Source organism: Pygoscelis adeliae, unplaced genomic scaffold, assembly GCF_000699105.1.
Source record: "Pygoscelis adeliae isolate BGI_AS28 unplaced genomic scaffold, ASM69910v1 Scaffold66, whole genome shotgun sequence".
Lineage (NCBI taxonomy): Eukaryota > Metazoa > Chordata > Aves > Sphenisciformes > Spheniscidae > Pygoscelis > Pygoscelis adeliae.
In genome coordinates this window covers 2,464,396-2,482,880 of record NW_008825167.1, presented here as the reverse complement: position 1 = coordinate 2,482,880, position 18,485 = coordinate 2,464,396, and positions in this window count along the sequence as shown.

Here is an 18,485-nt window from a genome sequence, read left to right as displayed (position 1 = left end):
AACTGCATGCAGTATTCAAGTGTGTAAACCTTGGATTTTTACAGTAGCATATGGACTTGCAACAGTAAGCATAATGATCCCTTCTGTTTTGTTCTCTATTTGCTTCTTAATCATTCCTAACCTTTTTTTTTTTTCTTCAACTACTACTAAGTAATATTTTCATGGAACTGTCTACCATAACCCAAACATCTTGTTCCTGAAGATCTCTGGGCCAGCTTAGAAATGATCCAAGATGTGAAGATAGGATTATTCTTCCCCAAATGTATCACTTTACAATTATCTACACCGAATTGCACCTCTCGTTTTATTGTACAGCCAATCTTTCTGCAAGCTATGCAGTCTCCCTTGTCCTTACTACCTTGCATATCCTCCTATCATCAGCAAAGCTTTGTCACCTCACTGATCACTTCCCTTCTCCAGGTCATTTAAGAATATATTGAACGGTACAGGTCCCAAGATAGACACCATATGGAATTTCACTAGTCATCTCCCTTCTGTGCAAGAACTGACCATTTACGTCCATCCAATGATGGTCCACCCTCAGTTCGCATCTTTTAAAATCATATTCTCACCCATTCCAGTGCCTTCCTTCTTACGCCAGCGACATTCTTGTGTTGCTTGGTTTTCCTAAAACACTTTGATAAAAAGTTCTGTCAAAAGTCTTTTGGAAATCCAAGTTGACTGTATCAGTCAGATGATCCTCATCTACATATCACTGACCCCTTCAAAGAACTCTGAGCACTTTGTTAAATCTCACTGATTAGACAATATTTATTCAGGTAGATACTAATTCTCTCTCTTGTTACAATATCTACTCATTCACCTGGAACAGATGTCAAATTTTAGTTTGCTGGATACCCCTGGAACTTTTCTTAATGACTGACATCACATTTGACACCTCATTTTCATGTATTGAGGAATATTGAAGAGACTGGTTATATGCTGCTATTAGTAGATATTTCATCCCCGAGTTCTCTTAGAATTCTTGGGTGAATCCTTCAGATCCTGGAGATTCATCTGTATTCATCTGCCTTTTGTACTATTACCTCTTCCAGATACTTCAATTTCAGCGACATTCTCTGCCGAGTTCCCTGAACGCCCCAAAAGGGCTCTGGAAGGACAATTTCCCTGATTTCTTCACAGTGAACAAGGATGCACATGGTTCAGCTTCTCTCCAGTGACTTTGTCCTCCCTGAGAGTTCATTTTATACCCTTGTCATATTCAGACTCGCTGACAATGTTTTTTCCCTCCTGATGCGTTGGAAGAAGGATATTGAACTATTTTTGATTCTCCTAGCTAGTTAGGTCTCAGACTCATCTTTGGTCTGCCTAATAATAATTTTAATAGTATATCTGTCAGTGTTTATGATACTTTTGTTTTTTTTTCCATTTGGATGTGTCTTTAGCTTTTGGAAGGACACCACCTTCTTTCTAATAGCCTCTCTTTGCTGTTTGGCCATGACTGGTTCTTTTTACTTTCTCAGGCATGTCCAGTAAATCGTGTGCATCGGCATTGTGCTTCCTGTTTGGGGTCCTTCTGTAGTCTTCATGCCCCCTTTATGGATTTAATTGCCTTGGGTGCCACTCTGTTTTTTCTTGGTAAACTGTCTCATAAAAATTTTTCTCATGTCTACACATGAGTGAGGGTTCATTTGGATCTGATCTCATTTCTGAGTTTGCCTGAAATATACGCTGATAATAATTAGCATTTATTGCGTGTAGCTCTCAAACTCTTCTAAGCATCATTAGTCCTCTTTGCAGAGCAATTATGAGCCACAGAACAGCGAAGTGACAAAAGACAGTATCTATGATTCTTCATTTCATTCTGCTACCTATATTGGCATCTCCTTTATTTACTGGGAACCACTAACTTTGCAAACTATTGGGGGCATTGCTTTCAAATTAAGCTATTGTAATTATGTAATTATATCATATTTGTTATAGTTGATTTTATGTGGTAAACCTGCCCAGATGAGGTGTTTACATCCTTATTTTCAGCCCCTCTTTTGTCTGCATATAACAAATATCTGTGTTGTAACAATATAACATAGCATGATTTTCATGCAATAGATATTTTAAGGTAGCTTCTTAGTTTCTCAAGCTTGTTTTGCATTTCATAGCTCAGCAAGGCATTCTGATTGAATAAGGCGATACAGACACAAAGCCCGTGTTGTTGGGGTTTTGAGCTCATGGATGTTCCCATGATTCACGTGGTACATATTCTAGAGAAATCTAGCACTACAGACCAAGAATACCAAAGCACCATCTTTGTATAAGTACACAGTCTATAAACAATACCCCATAAAATAGGAAATAAATAACAGCATTTTTAACTTTTCCATGGTGTAGCATCGAAACCTATGTGTATAGATTTTTTTTGCCTAATTCTTGTCCCATGAGATGGGACATTCCTTTTCCACTTCACCTTTCTGACTCCCATTCCTTCTATTAATCTATATTACTCATCCAGAACTCAGTAAACAAGTGTCTTAGTTTTGCATGTCTCACTCACAGGGAGAAAACCTGTAAGCACAGTAATTTTGCATATTGGTCTATACCAGTCTAGGGTCTCCACCATTTTTTCACAGTAACTTGCATATTGGTATTTTAAATTCTAGGTCAGTACACTGAACGCAGTTTAATTTTGGGGGTACTTACTTCACTAGTCAACGAATTTGTCTTGTCAAAACCTGCAAATGATAGAATATAGGAAGGTAGTACCTTTTCATTACAGGTTTGGTGTTTTTTTTTTAAATCTACATTTGCTTTCTGGAAAAGGAAACACATGCTGCCTCGGCTAGTATGGCACCAGAAGCTTGATGCTTTTTCCTCTGAATTGACCGCTATCAGCCATTGTTAATTATCAGTTAAAGCAGGGTCACAGACTTTACTTCCACAGAGAAGAAAAAGCTGAATTGTACACTACCCAGCGGGTAATATTTATCAGCCCTTCCAGTACTCTCACACACTACATGTAGTTTTATTTAGCAATGTTTTGATGCTAAGTCAAGCTCTGTGTCGCGTATCATATCAAGCTGGAATACCCAGAAGTTACCCCCTCTAACCCCATCTTACTGGTTTTGTCCCAAGTGTAGCTATGCACGTTGCCAGCTGCAAAAAAAAAAAAAAAAAAAAGGCTTTCTTTGGTGGGGTTTCTTTGGTGTTTAATAGCATGCTGCTTCTTCAATTTCTATGTCGATGTCACACCATTCCGTTGCTGTACAGATTAGGTACCTTTATGTGCATAAGGGCATCTCATGATCCATGAAAGTTAATCAAGTTGAATGTTGTATTGATGAAAGCATCTAACTTTGTGCAGATAGAAAAAAACCAAGAAGAGACCTGAAGAGTATAGAGTATCATTCCATAAATAGCAACGATACTGAATTGGCAGAGTTAATTATTCTTCAGCTGTCCACGTCATTTTGTTACTAAATGAACAGCCCATTAGAATGTATACTAGCTCTATAGACTTATTTCTTTGTACATGGTTCATTGATATAATTTTATAGCAGTGACACTGAGAAGCCAAAAACTGGATACGCAGTTTCCCCATGTTTCTGTCTTGCGACTCAGAAAGAAGACTGCCATCTCTCCCACATTGCCTGGTACAGTAACGTGATCGGAGTTTCATCTCCAAGACACAGTAACAATAGAAGTTTGGTACTCTACCAATATTTAAAATTCCCTTACAGGCCTTGCTAATTTACTGATTTCTTAGCTCTGCTGAATCAGCATCACTGAAAGCAGTGTCTCCCCTTAATCACTGACAGAAAGCAGCGCCTCTGCAAGGGCAGAGGCAACAAAGAACAGGATTCGGGTAGGCTGACAGTAGCTGTATCAACTCCTATACAATCATTTTAAAATTATCTAAAATCGCTAACCTTTCACTTCTGGAGCATGAGGTTCAATTCTGCGTTTAGCCATGCATGAAAATGAGTTCAGCAATCTTGGTTTAGCCTCCACAGAATCACTCATGTAATTTGCCATGATTGGCAGATTTTGCTGTGGAGAAAGAGTGACTATGAATTAGAAAATAAAAGCGAGGTTTTGTCAGGTTGAAAAATCAAATATCAATAAGTCTGAATGTCAGAATCACAGAGAGCAAATTCAGATCTGAAAGCTTGGACCTTCGTGCAACCCTCACATAGGCAAAATAAAAAAATGGAATAGAAGGCAGGATCTGCTGTAAGCACAATGTCGCAGTCATCATGGCATCAATGGAGCAGTCGCTGAAACCGTACTGTGAGTAGGGTGGTTGCACACCAATGGACTACTCCTGAACTCCTCTCCTCAAAATGCAGGGTGTCTTCTTATCCACAGGAGGTGCTCTCACTACTGCCCACTCAAGGAGAGCGGGCAGCTTTGTGTCTCAAACACGGCCTACGTTTTGCGAAGGCCAGCAGCCCTGCTTCACCTGTCGCCATGAATTCCGGGGTGCTGCTTAGAACCAAAAAGTTAACAGTCTGTTTCTAGACAGTGAGGAAGACCGCAAGTCCCTCTTTTCCATGAAGGAGCACTTCCTGAACAATAAAGAAATACAAATTAAAACCTATAAATACACATGAAAGAGAAAAAAATTAGAAAAGGATAAAAATGAGAGAGAAGTGAGGAACGGCAACCCCTCGTGTCACAATCCTCCTCTCACTTGCTTTGGGTGACTAAGTCTTGGATCCAAACCCGAGCCTCCTATATGAAATGAACCCAGGTGACAATCACTGAACTACCTCAGTAAGGACCGTCGATAGTCTTTTGACTCCTGCTGTACATACAACTGCTCTGTGATGAACTTTCTCTCCTTATGTGTATATGTATTTTTTTTCTTCTACAAATACTAAACTTTGCATAGTTAGAATTCTTTGAAAGTAACCATACAACGATGCACTGTCATTTCAAAGTTTAAATGGAACTGAAAGAAGATGGTATCTTTCCTCTTGTGACCCAAATCAAGACACATGCCTGATGCAGACGGTTCTTATATTATACACAGTTTCAAGAAGGAATGAGGTCCTTATATTTGTTTACACAACATCTGCCACAAAAGGATATGGATTCTGACTGGAGCCCTGCGCATTACTGTAGTATAAATACCGTAAAACTCACCTATACCTTTCAGTCACTGCTCTGTCTAAAAAAAAGAGCCAAGGTGAAGAAGAAGATAGAGAAACACAAGAGGTTGATTGGTTTCACATAAATATCAGCTGCAACTCTTTCTGTAAGATTTAACTGGTTTACTTTAATAAAAACACTATCAGCACGTGTAGAGCAGACATTAACAAAGGGGATGTCTAAAGCACCCATGATCTCTGCAGCTCTTCAGATTATACTGAGCGCTCCACAGTCATCGTGTTATGTGGGGAACCTTGCAAATAAAACTCTAGCAAATCTAACCATCTTTGTTACTCAGCAAGGAAACTGCTTCTGTTTCCCTCCAAAACCTTGCATGAAATCCTGTCAGATTCACAGCGTAATTCAACCTGTTGTATACTAACTTCAGTGTACGACTTTCTACCTTGCACAATGGTAGTCTGTATTTAAATCTCTAATAAAGGTATTCTGAGCTGTTATTTGTTGTAGAAAATTTTTCAGTTGTAGAAATTTTTTAATTATTCTTTTCCCTCCTCTTGGATGTGTCTTCTGCATCCGAGACTATAGAGTTAGGCTGGTGTTAGTTTATTTTTCCTCTCCGGCTTCTCTGACAATGCAGTCTGCTTTTGGGAAGAGACAGTGCCACTACCACCAGGAGTGAAATGCCCTGTCATACTTCTATGTTGTAACATAAAGACAGCCTTTCAGCCCACCTCTCATTTTCTCAATACTACTTCAAGAACTATCATTTAACAACAAAAAATAAACAAAGCAAAATGATGACAGCAAAATCTAATTTAACCATCCTTTGGCTAAATCCACCAGGCACATTAGAACCTGATCCACCACAGCCTTATTTAAAATGAGTGGCTGAAAGGTGCCGTAGGATTTATAAAAAGAAAACAGATTGTCTCAGAGGCTGATGCCAAATAACTCATTGCCTGAGTTATCACTCTTCAATCAAAAAGTATATGAAGAAACTACATAAGTCATTTAGACAGCAATCACCATGGAGTTACGCTGGCCTCTCATGTCAGTGATGAAACAGCCAAATTCCCTGACAGTGGTGAGTTATTCCTTTTATCGCTGGCAGAGCTGCCAAAAGAATCATCAAGGCTACAGGCACAGAAAACATGAGGCCTCTCCAAATTCCGGGTGATAAAAATACAATGTGTTTTATTACTTTAATCTTTATAATTTAAGTTTTGAAAAAATTACAACAACGTCAACCATAGTTAGGCAACAAAGTGATTAATTTAAACTCAGTATTTAATTCCTGTAAGGAAGCTTTCTTCCAGACCATGATCTTTGGGATTCTGTTCCCACCTCCCTCTGCCCCCAATCTCTCTCATAACTAAACACGTATCTTTCAGCCCTGACAAAGCCAGTATAAAATGTTGGGTGTTTTATTACAAATTGTAATTCAGTCACTTTGGAGGTGGATTTTCTTTCTCCAGTTATAGTAACGACTTAGTATAGGAAGTTGATAATTTTTTGTTGCACTTTAACATTGCTAGAGAGGTCACATACTGTAAGCGAGAGTACAGGTGTTTGGAAATATTTCTCTGCCTGGCCTGATTGCCTTTACAAATCCTAAAGAAAGTAAAAATATAGTCATTCTTTTATATAGTTTAAAACAGTCATTTTAAAAACCTAGCATGTACTGAAGAAAAGCAAGTTTTGTGGGCCTGATTCCAATTTGAGCAGAATTTCAGTTAATAATGTTGCACACATAAACCCTCTTTTAACAGTCCATAATATTAAACTGAAGACAGGATTGCTAAAGAACTTTGTTATTTTTTCTCCCTATTAAAGCAGTGTTACAGACTTTCAGCAGATGTCTTTAATAGACATTGTTATTAAAAAAGTATTACATAAAATAAATTCAGACCATTTCTTCAGTATTACTTACGCCCACCATTAAGAGCAGAATTTCTCCTGTATCTTCAAATTATTACATTTATGCCTAATGCAAACAAACAAAACCTCATCTCCAGACACTATAAACCTCTGTCAGCATCCATACTATTCCTATATTTAAAAAACTGTGACTGCTTCCATTTACAGTAACCCCCTATTTTTACAGGTTTAAAAGCTGGCCTTAAGAATGTGTTCTAGCAGAAAAGTTTCAGCCCAATAAGCATTTTTTTTTCAAGGTGGGAAAAACATCCATCTTCTTTCTAAGGTCTTGGGTGCTAAAGAGGTTTTGTAGTGTCAGGTATTTTTCTGAGCTTTCATAACTCAAAGATAATGTCAGTTTTGAGTAATTTCTTGCAACGTATCAGCTAACAAATATGTACCTTTGCATTTTTACTGTTTGGGAAATGTTATTAAATATAATAATTTTTTCATGGCAAAAAACCCACCACAGGTGATTTCTCTGGGTCAAACGGTCAATAATCCTACACGTCTGAGATAAGTACATGAAGTCACACTTATGCTCCTGCCATAAAATAAGCTTTGTTGCTCTGATGTGAACATACAGTTCTTTATCTCCAACAATTAGGCTATTTATTCACCTAAGTAAATACAGCTTTAAACACAGCATTTAAATATGTGATATGACTACAGGTAACCTGACTATATATAAACCGGGAGATGTCTGAGAACTCCCGAGTTCCTAGGTCTTGACCAAATCCTGCCTTCATATTGGTATCAGCCTTCTCCCTCTATAGCCTGATTTCCACAGAAATCTAATGCATGATCAGATGGGAATAGTGGCAAGTTCTTGGTTTGGGTAAGTAGCAGACAGGATCTAGGACAACCTTAAGAAACATCTGGAGACGCAATGGGCTTTGGAGTTAGGATTCTCTGGAGTAATTCTACTGAAAGCAGTAAAGTTATTCTTGCATATTTTTTATATATATACACAAATATGTATTTTTAAACTGAGTAAATTAGACTTTGGTCCATCAGCATTACACAATATTCTTTCTTACACGCTTATTGTATGAGAGCGAGAAAGAGCGAAACAATAGCATAATAGTTAGGCACTACTTTGGTTAAATCCACCTCCCCATCACAGACCTCTAAATGCTCAACTCACAACTCTACGCTTGTCTCAACAAGAGACCTGTAAGGCTAAATGCATTAAACTCTGAGGCGTGCAACAACTTTGAACTAGAAATACCATTGATGCATAGTTTTGTGTATTTCCTTGATGCTGGAATATAAAAAGATGCCTAAAAGCACATCCAGGAATTCTTAGTACTTTGCCTTAGAGGTCTGAAGACACTTTCACTAGCTTTGAAGAGCATCATGGCTCTATGAATCTGATCTTAAGTGCTGCATGAATTGGTCATGTAATACAGGTGCTTTAAAAGGTTGGTCACTGTTTGCCGTGCAAATCTTTAGAGATGTTCACAATACCTTTAGTGTCGTAACTTCTTCCAGCAGCGGGCTCTTTTATAGCCGTTGAAAAGAACAGTTTAAGGCAATCATTAAGGGTTGTAGGATGAAACTGGAGGAATTGAGTTTGTTTCATACGGCAGACTATTTTCAGCTGGAAGGGACCTACAACGATCATCTAGTCCAACTGCCTGATCACTTCAGGGCTGACCAAAAGTTAAAGCATGTTATTAAGGGCATTGTCCAAATGCCTCTTAAACACTGACAGGCTTGGGGCATCGACCACCTCTCTAGGAAGCCTGTATCGATACAGATACTTCCACAAAGCAGCACCTTAGCTTTGTGGTTGAAGGGTCACCAGCTCAGCGTCGTAACCGCACCACAGTCATTGGTTTTAGTCAAGTCACCAGATTTTCAGGCTTCAGAAAAATAGTCTTCATTCAACAGTAACCATTATTTATGTTAAAATTTCAAGCTTTTTAAAAACTGGCAAGAAATTTTAAAGATGATGACAGCTATTTTCTTTATCCTCCTAATTCTGCTTGGGGAAAATATCAGTGAGAATTTGTAAGTAAATTAGGGAATAAAAAAATAAAAGCTGCCCAAAAGCTACGATTGCCACTGAGGCACACTCTAATTCATACTATGAATTCTGGTACTCTTTCATGGTGTTAGATACTGTTGAATGAAGAAACCTGATCTTTTAAACAGGAAAGTGCATCTGAGAAGCTTGTCCAAAGCATCCTAGTTTTAATATCCTCTACTATCCTCTGGTCGTAAAGCAGCCATAATAACCTTGAGTTGTCCCCGAGACTTGTCAGCTGTAGCTGCCTGGCTACATGTAGTATCCACATACAGCAGTACAGTATGAGGTACGAAGCACAGAAATTGTTTGAAAGAACTGCTGATGTGATTAGGCAACATCGGAATTAATCAGACACTTCATGACATAAGATAACTCATCTGGATGGCCCCAAGAAGTGTCTACATCTGAGAAACAGAGTAAAAGAAAAATAAAACCCACACCCAAGCCACAGTTCTGCTGTACCCTCAAATATAATCTGGCACAGCAGATAGTCTTGCCCACCTATACATCTTTTCTCTACTATGCACCCTGGCTGCTTCATCTGCTAAAGACATAAATCACGGTTGCCTGGAGGGGCCAAAATTTAGAAGGATGCAACCACAGGCCAGGGAGTTGATGACTGACTCTGACATCTGAGAATAGCTCTGAGTAAGCTGCTGCTTTTCTATCAAGAGTGGGATCATTTTTTTCCCCTCTAGGTATACACATTTCATAGCAACACATTCTGTTGCTATTTAGGATTCACTGGCCACTTCCATTACAAATGTTCTTTTCCTGAGATTTATAACCAGAGCTTTTGTTACAGCACCCAGTGCCAGACAAAACTTGCCTCATTTTGGGTTTCATTGCAAAACCAGGACTATAGCCACCTTCACAGAAATTTTTGCAATTCTTTTGGCGAGCTTGAGACAATTACTAGGCGATGTTAGGACAATACATAGCTTAAGGTCAAGAGTCAGCAAAAACTCTTCAACTCCAAATTGATTTAGCTGTTTAAAAATCAAAAATAAGGAATTCTCTGCATTCAAAGCAGAATCAGCATTGAGTGGAGAGCTGAATCCAAAGATTGAAACCAAAGAAAATGTTTGTGTGAACCCCAGTAAGAATCAAAATAGCTGCATTTTGCACTGCTCTATTTATAACTCTATAATTTTAAATGGTAAGACCGAAAATAGTCATTGCAATATGTCAGCTCAATGTATTTTTTCTTTCCAAGAGATGTAAATCAGTCTAACTTTTTTTTTTGGTAGAGAGTAGTAAAATAACAAACAAATAGTTTTCCAGATAGTTTTAGAGGGTTTTTTGTTACTAAAGTTTTAGTCCTTTGTGGCAGGAGTTCCTGGCATCTGAATATGGCCTTTCCCTCATCTGACTTCATTTAGGATATACATCTATCAAGGGACTTTCAGAAATATGTAATGATTCAACAAGGCAGCTAGTTCAAGTGGGGGATAATTAGGCTTTCACCCTCCCCTCCACTCCGCGCCACTGTTTTTCCTCTCTCCATCTCCATTGTATCCTTAAAAGCAGGGGATCTGCAGCCAAGCATTGCACACTCCCCACAGCCAGCAGCTTCCTCTGAAGCTGCAGTGCATAATTACAACCAGCTGCCAAGGGCTGCTGAGAGCAGGACAAGCAGCACCTTCCTGCCCAGACAGTAACCCCCAGGCTTTGCTACGTGGACACCCCCAAGGAGGCTCCCGCACTCTCGCAGTAAAAGTTAAGAGAGAGCAACAATCCCCCCCACCCCTTCCCCTGTACCAACAGAGATACTAAAAGGACAGGGTATTTCGGCCTCCCTCCCTCTTCTCTCCTTCCCCTAAATCCATTTGTTTAAAGGGAAGAAAGCCTCCTTCTGCGGCCCCTGCTGCTGCTATGTGACCCACTACCGCGCTGCTCTGAGGCCGCCTGACACGCACGCTGCTCTTTCCCCCTGACTGACAGGAGGTACGGCACACGCCGCAGCAAGCTTCATCGTGAACCTGTGGAACCGATAGTGACTGCAAATGGAGACTAAGACTTTTTTTGAATTGTATTTGCTCGCTCCTGTGAGCTTCACCCGCAGTGCAGGATTTTATCTTTTAAAATGCAGAATCCTTGCTGCCAGTCATCAAAGTTCATGGTAAACCTAAACACTATCCTGAGGTGTTGGAGACTCAGGGACATCAGGTATACACAGATGGCGCAAATTGCCAAACGATGTTTTGCAGTTACGTAGCACTAAGATCACAGAACACTTACGCGCTGATGAACTCTGTCTCTTCAAATCAAATTTATACCTGAAGAAAGCAATACCAGATGCATTGAACATTTTGCTCAAAACAACAGAAAAATCTGTGACGGAGTTGGCAACAACAAAACTTGCATTCTTACCCTTACATCGTGTTAGGATTACAGAATTATAGCATTCAGATAGTAAAACTATATTATATATGGAACTGTAGACTCAACCTGTATAGACAGGTAGATACAGCTCATGTGAAAGCATCCTGTGCCAAATGAAATCACGCTGGGTTTTCTCTTACAGGATGCTGAGCTTCACATGGGTATGGGAGAGAGCTCTCATGAGGCTTCACAAACAGAAATTTCTGCAAAAGGAGGAGAATACAAAGCACCCCATAAACCCATGGCATATACAGTCAGTGCTCTTGGGTAGATGCATCAGTATTGGCTGCATCCATGTGCAATGGCTAATAACAGTAAATTAAAGTATCAGAAGTGCCCAAGTGATTTAGGAGCACAGCACGCATTATTAGAATGGATTTTACACTCTGGGAATATAAAAACTCGATAATAGGGTTTGGTGTTTATGTCTCTTTTTTTCTTTTTTCCTTCCTTCCTGGGTGGAAGAGCACAGTCAGAACAGCAAATGAAATCGTCATTCCAAAGTCATAATGGTTTTTTGTGCCGCAATACGTAGCTGTATGGGAATCCTGTCAGGTTCACTGTTTGCACTTTCCCCACGGGTGTAAACACGCCTCAAACACTCCGGCTTTCAGGCTGTACTTTCCTTTTGCAGTAGCATCGCCTGTACAGCACACACGCTGGCCTTTCTCTGCCTCTTATTGCACCACCAGGGGAGCATCGTATCCTCCTCACTTCTCAGGCTATAGTTTTGCATTATATTGCCTTTGGCACTAAAACAGGCTTAAGAAATTGCCCTCCGCTGCTTGCCTTGCCCAGTGTTTATCCCGATTCATTTCACTGATCCCATTCCAGCTTATCCCATGAACACTCGCAAAAGAGGGAAGCAAGGGGTGGTAAATTGTGGTAAAAAGAGGGATGAATGAGCAATGAGCAGATGGATGGAGAGGAAAGTGGTAAACTTTAAACCATCTTTGCTGTTGGAGAATGTACAAGGAAAAAATGTTCTCAAAGACCTTGGTTATTGGTAAATCGACTTTTCTCCTTTGAATGCGTCTCTCTATTACACATACTCCACTTTGCACGATTTCAAAGTAGCGACCAGAACACTTGGAGTGGGGTCTCAGAGCCTTAAACAGACTGCCTAAGTTTCACTTTAAGCTAAGGCAACTGGGAGAGGAAAGAAGAACGGAGGCATGAGAAATGCACACCACAGCAGAGCACAAGGAAAGGAAGGGCAGTGCACGTTCTACAGCAATGGAAAAAAAAAAAGAATACAAATCCAAGTGCTTGAGGCACACAAAGGTGTACACAAAGAAACATAACTTGGAAGAGAACTGGAGGAAGATGTGCCCTGTCCAACACAAGAGCCCAATTCTGACTGCTGTAAAGGCGGTTGTAATTTATGGAAGTCGCACAGGTAGCACAGGGAAGAGTGCACACATGAACGGTGCCACTTTGGTAGCATTTTGCACTCACTGCGACCTGGTGTCAATGATGAGTAAGCAAAGTGGTGAAGTAGCAGGAGAGGCCATAAACATACACAGCTGGAGTGCCTACTTCTTTGTTCTGCCTTTTCAATTTCTGATGACCTTCTGAAACTTAATTCCTTATTAGTCTTCTTTAAGATTAATCCAAATTTCCATTTTTCCACCTTCAAGGATGGGCTCACACATCTCAAACAAAATTCTAATCTTGACTTTTCATTCTGAATGTTTTCTTGAGCAAGAGCAAGCTCAGCTGACCTTCTCATTCTGGGCAATTTGCAGCTCCCAGTGACTTAGCTATAGGATTTTCTCAAGGAAAATTTTTAGGCTCCCAACTATGAACAAGGTTAATATATGAACAAAAATGTTTAGGCTCTCATACACCTAACGTTATAAAGCAGTAACAATTGAGCGTTGTCCTGGTTTCGGCAGGGATAGAGTTGGTTTCCTTCCTAGTAGCTGGTACAGTGCTGTGTTTCGGATTTAGGATGGGAACAAAGTTGATAACGCACCCGTGTTTTAGTTGTTGCTAGGCAGTGCTTACACTAGTCAAGGACTTTTCAGCTTCCCATGCTGAGTTCGGGTCTAAGTAGCATTATGCCATATTCAGTTATTGAAGATGTAGTGATTTTTTTTTTTAATTAGTGATTTTTATGCTCTTTAATACTAAAATCATCTTTACTTTGAAGATACAGGGAAATGATGCATGCCTTGAAGAATGTCATGATGGTTGTGGTAGAATCTTTGATTAACAAGTTTGAAGAAGATCGGATGCGTAATAAGGAGCTGGATAGTAAAACAAAGAAAGAACGTCAGAGTGGCTATTATACAGACAACTGTTCTGACAGTGACTCCTCGTTCAACCAAGTACAATGTGTTTTCTCTCTCTGTTTACGAAATAAGCATGGTACTGCAAAATTGTTAAGTTTCTGTCAGTGGAGATTGAGAAGCAGCCGTAGAAAAAGATTCATTCTTTCTATCTTTGATATATCCTTAAACAAATTAATTGCCTTTCTTTCACTCTCAAGTACTAAGCTTATACTAGCTGTCTAACCTTTAGACAGCATATGCTGGATGAGATGGATATGATGCCCCTATGCTCTAAAATACCTATGCAAGTACTGCATAGAAAAAGATAAAATAATGGTAAAAGCAATACATCATCTAACTTATTGTGATTTCACTTTAGGAGCCAAGTAATGTGCAGTTCATTTGCAGACTACTGCATTGTGCTATATTACTTACTGAATGAATTATTATAAGGGGTTTTATGAAGATACAGGAAACTTTTAAGTAAAGCAAAGCAAAATATGTAACAAGAATTTTGTTGCTGTAAACTTAACTTTGGGAAAACGGCAGAAAACATTTAGAATGTTGACTTTAATGTTAAATTAGTTGTTGTTGTTTAACCCCAGTCGGGAACTAAGCAACACACAGCTGCTCGTTCATTCCCCCCCCCCCCCCCCGCCCCCGGGGGGGGGGGGGAGCGAGCGGCTGCGTGGTGCTCAGTTGCTGACTGAGGTTAAACCACGACAAGTGTGCAAACTCAGAGGACATTGTCATGTAATTACCACTCTGTTGGTGCCAGATCCGTGCTTTTCCAATCACATCACAGAATCACAGAACAGCTGAGGTCAGGAGATACCTCTGGAGATTATCCACTCCAAGTCCCCTGCTCCAAGCTGGTGGCTCAGAAGTGCGTTCAGTTGTGTTGCGAATATCTCCAAGGATGGAGACTCCATGACCTTTCTGGGCAACCTGTGCCAGTGCTTGGTCACCCTCACAGTGAAAAGCCTTTTTTTTTTATGTTTAAATGGAATGACTTTTATTTCCATTTGAGCCCATTGCCTCTTGGCCTGTCACTGGATACTATTCACGAGAGTCTGGCTCCATCTTCTTTACATCCTTCCATCAGATGTTTAGATAATTTATGTATGAGAAACCATGGTGTAGGAAAAGGTCTACAAACACAAGCCTAAAAGGTCTTCACTTCAGTCTTGACACATAAAAATATGCCCCGCTCCCATTTTGCTATCAATATAATTAAAGTTGCAAATTCATCATCTAGCTGTTTCAGCGAGGATTCTGTTTATCTGCTTTACTTGTGTATTCTCTATGTCCCTCTGCCTTCTCAGTAATCACTGGGATTATTTGATAGCAACTAAGTTATTTTATGTTGTCGTGGTTTAGCCTCAGCCGGCAACTGAGCACCACACAGCCACTCGCTCACTCTCCCCCCCGCAGTGGGATGGGGGAGAGAGTCGAAAGAGTAAAAGTGAGAAAACTCGTGGGTTGAGATAAAAACAGTTAAATAATTGAAATAAAAATAGTAACAATAATAACAATAATAATAGAAGACTATACAAAGCAGGTGATGCACAATGCAATTGCTCACCACCTGCCAACCGATGCCCAGCCAGTCCCCGAGCAGCGGCCCCCCCGGCCAACTTCCCCCAGTTTCTGTACTGAGCATGATGGCACATGGTATGGAATGTCCCTTTGGCCAGTTGGGGTCAGCTGTCCTGGCTGTGCCCCCTCCCAGCTTCTTGTGCACCCCCAGCCTGCTCAGTCAGTAGAGCATGGGAAGCTGAAAAGTCCTTGACTAGTGTAAGCACTGCTTAGCAACAGCTAAAACATCGGTGTGTTATCAACATTGTTCTCATCCTAAATCCAAACCACAGCACTGTACCAGCTACTAGGAAGAGAATTAACTCTACCCCAGCCGAAACCAGGACCTATGTTTACAAATATACGAACTTGGTTCCAGTTAAAAACTTCTCCTGTTTTATTTGTGTGTGTGAAACAAAAGTCCAACTCTGACTAAAGACAAGCTGCAAAACTCTGACCAGCCAGCAACCTATCAGTCAGCAAACTATCTTTTAAACACTTGGTGAAAGCAACAAAATCCTTTAATCTTATTTTTTTAAAGCGTGATACAAACCAGGGAGTTTCTCATTTTTAGCAAAGGAACGAAAGGTAAATTTCTATCAAGATTTACACATGTACCAGCAAGTCTTTCCAGACAGTCTAGGAAAAATCGTCAACAGTGTTGTCAGACTTCAGAAAAATAATGAGTATCTTATTTCAACAAATGTGATTTGATCACTACATCCAACCTTCATGGAAGAGAAACGCAGTTGCAGGTTTGGGGCCTCTTACCCTTTCCCCCAAAAAGCTGACAGTTAAAAGCTTGTAAAAGCTGATAGAGTTTTAAAATCAAAAGTTTGCAACTTTCAAAACATCCCTTATCTCCAATATCCTCGCGTTCCCTTCCTTCAAGTCATTTCTGGAGAAAATGTCCCAGTGGTGATCATGACAAGGCTTTCTGCTTGAAAGCATGATTTTGTTACCTTCAAATTCTACAGAACTGTTCATCATACGTTCACTGAAAATTTGTTCTTGGCTAACTATTTTCCTCTGTTAGGTTTTGCTCTTAGCAAAGTAAAACAGCTATGGCAGTTTTGGCACAGCAGAGTAGGAAAGATTTTTTTTTTTTACGCTCCTTTTGCATCATGAGCAGTTATTAACTTGCCCTGAAATGAGAATGTATTAGTATGGTGTGGGAGACAGTTTCTGGCTAAATTTGCAGGCCTGGTAATTAGAGATAATCTTTTATTTCTATCTGTACATCTTTGAAAGATAATAACCATAGTGCCCAATGACAGCATTTTTACAATTTTCCTTCAGAGAAAAACTGCAATTTCAGGCCTGTTAATCATGAAAAAGTCACTCTCATAAAAGTCACTCTCAAGAAAATGAACATAAGAGATAAGTGCAACGAATATAGCAAAAATCCAATCCTTCCCAGCCTACAGGCCGAAGTAGAGGTGGTGTAAGACTGCAAAGACACAGGCTAGGCATGGATAGCTGTTCTGATGAAGGGACAAAGCATTAAGAAAGAACACAGCTTGTTAGAGATGTCAATATCAAACAGTGACTGGAATTACTTAGAATGGTTCAAGGTAATAAATCTTCAGCAAATGGAATGTACTTAAGAAAGGAGAAATTTAGGTCAAATCTCAGGAAAAGATTTCTAACGGTGAAGTACAGAAGGTTGTGGAATATTTGCCTGAAGGAAGAGACACAAGGCATATCCCTGGAGACTTTTAGAACTGCACTGGAAAAAGTACTGAAGCATCTGGTACACAATTATCCTATACCAGGAAGGAGAAAGGCTAGATCATCTAACTGGGCTTTTCCATCTCCGCTTTCTGTGATTCAGTGGTAATTCCACTGGCCAATTTTAGTTTCAAATACAAAAATCCAACATCAACTGCAAGCATCCCCTGTTGAGTGCAAATGCTGTAGAATAACTCACCTCTTCGCGCCAGCACAGAATGCGAATGCCCTTCAGAAATGAAAACAGATCGCATGTTTTAAGTTACTTTTATTTGAATTTGTCTACATTATGATGAGAAGAAAACACACTAAAAATGCGAACAGCCATTGTGTTTGTACTTATAGCAGGGATCAGATGCGTTCAACCTGGGTACTCACATGAAAATTTCCAATTTTTGAATGGAAATTGTACAGATACTGTTTAATTGAGGTAGATTCTGTAGGTACTATTACAATGCTGCTCAGCACGAGGAAGAGTGATAGAATGAGATTCTGTGAACTTTCAAAGGCAGGCTTACACCTTTCTTACTTTCTGCTTTTTTTTCAAGCTGACACTGAGGGAATAAAGAAAAAAAAAATGTGGTATATTTTACATGGAGTCCTCTGAAAATCTTATTCTTTTCACTTAAAATAACCACTAACTGGTCTTGATCTCAGGTTTAGAAAGAGCTGCAGTTTATCTGCCCTTCTGAAATCCACAAAGACACATGCTGTTCTTTGAAAGCTCTTGTTCTTTCACAGTTGATCACAGGTGAGTAGCAAGGATTGGGCCAGCAGTCCCTCTAAACTTCATGGAACAGGTGAATTACATAAATGGTACTAAAAGTGAGTAAGGGTTGTAGGACTGGATGATGTATTAACAAAAAACACGCAGAGAATGCATCTGCATTACCATTTCAGTTTGTATGCGGAGTGTGCTTTTGAAGAGATTTCTCCTGATTGTTTCATCCTGGCTGGTTCACGCCATGGAGCAGTTTGAAGCTGGATTACTTTCAAATGAAGCTAAACTGGAAGATGTGTTCCAGCCATTACTGGACATGCAGTCCACTGCTCCAGACTAGAGCTAGTCCAAAGCAAAGCATCCCGAAACACATATAGCATGGTCCTCGGCGCCAGCTAGATTCACTGTACCGATCCACTCCCACTGCATCACTTGCTAATGCAGATGTAGCCGTAACCCCTCTAACAGCCCCCTTCCCAAAACTGATGGTCTGACTAACAGGACTGTTAGGAAATTAATGGAGAACCTGGAGCAATACCACGGACGCTAGACGTCTGGCTCATCAGTGACGACTTCTTTTCTATCTCCTTCCGTCCTAAAGCAGGTTCTTTTGATTATTTCAGCACTTGCGTCAACTCAAGTCCAAATCCTGTCGGATGGGTTCACACCCAGCACACCCACCCGATGCACCGGGGAAAAGGCTTACGGACGCTCCCGACCTTTTCACCCTTAGGTCACCAGCAGGCCCACTCCGGCCAAACACGCCGCCTCC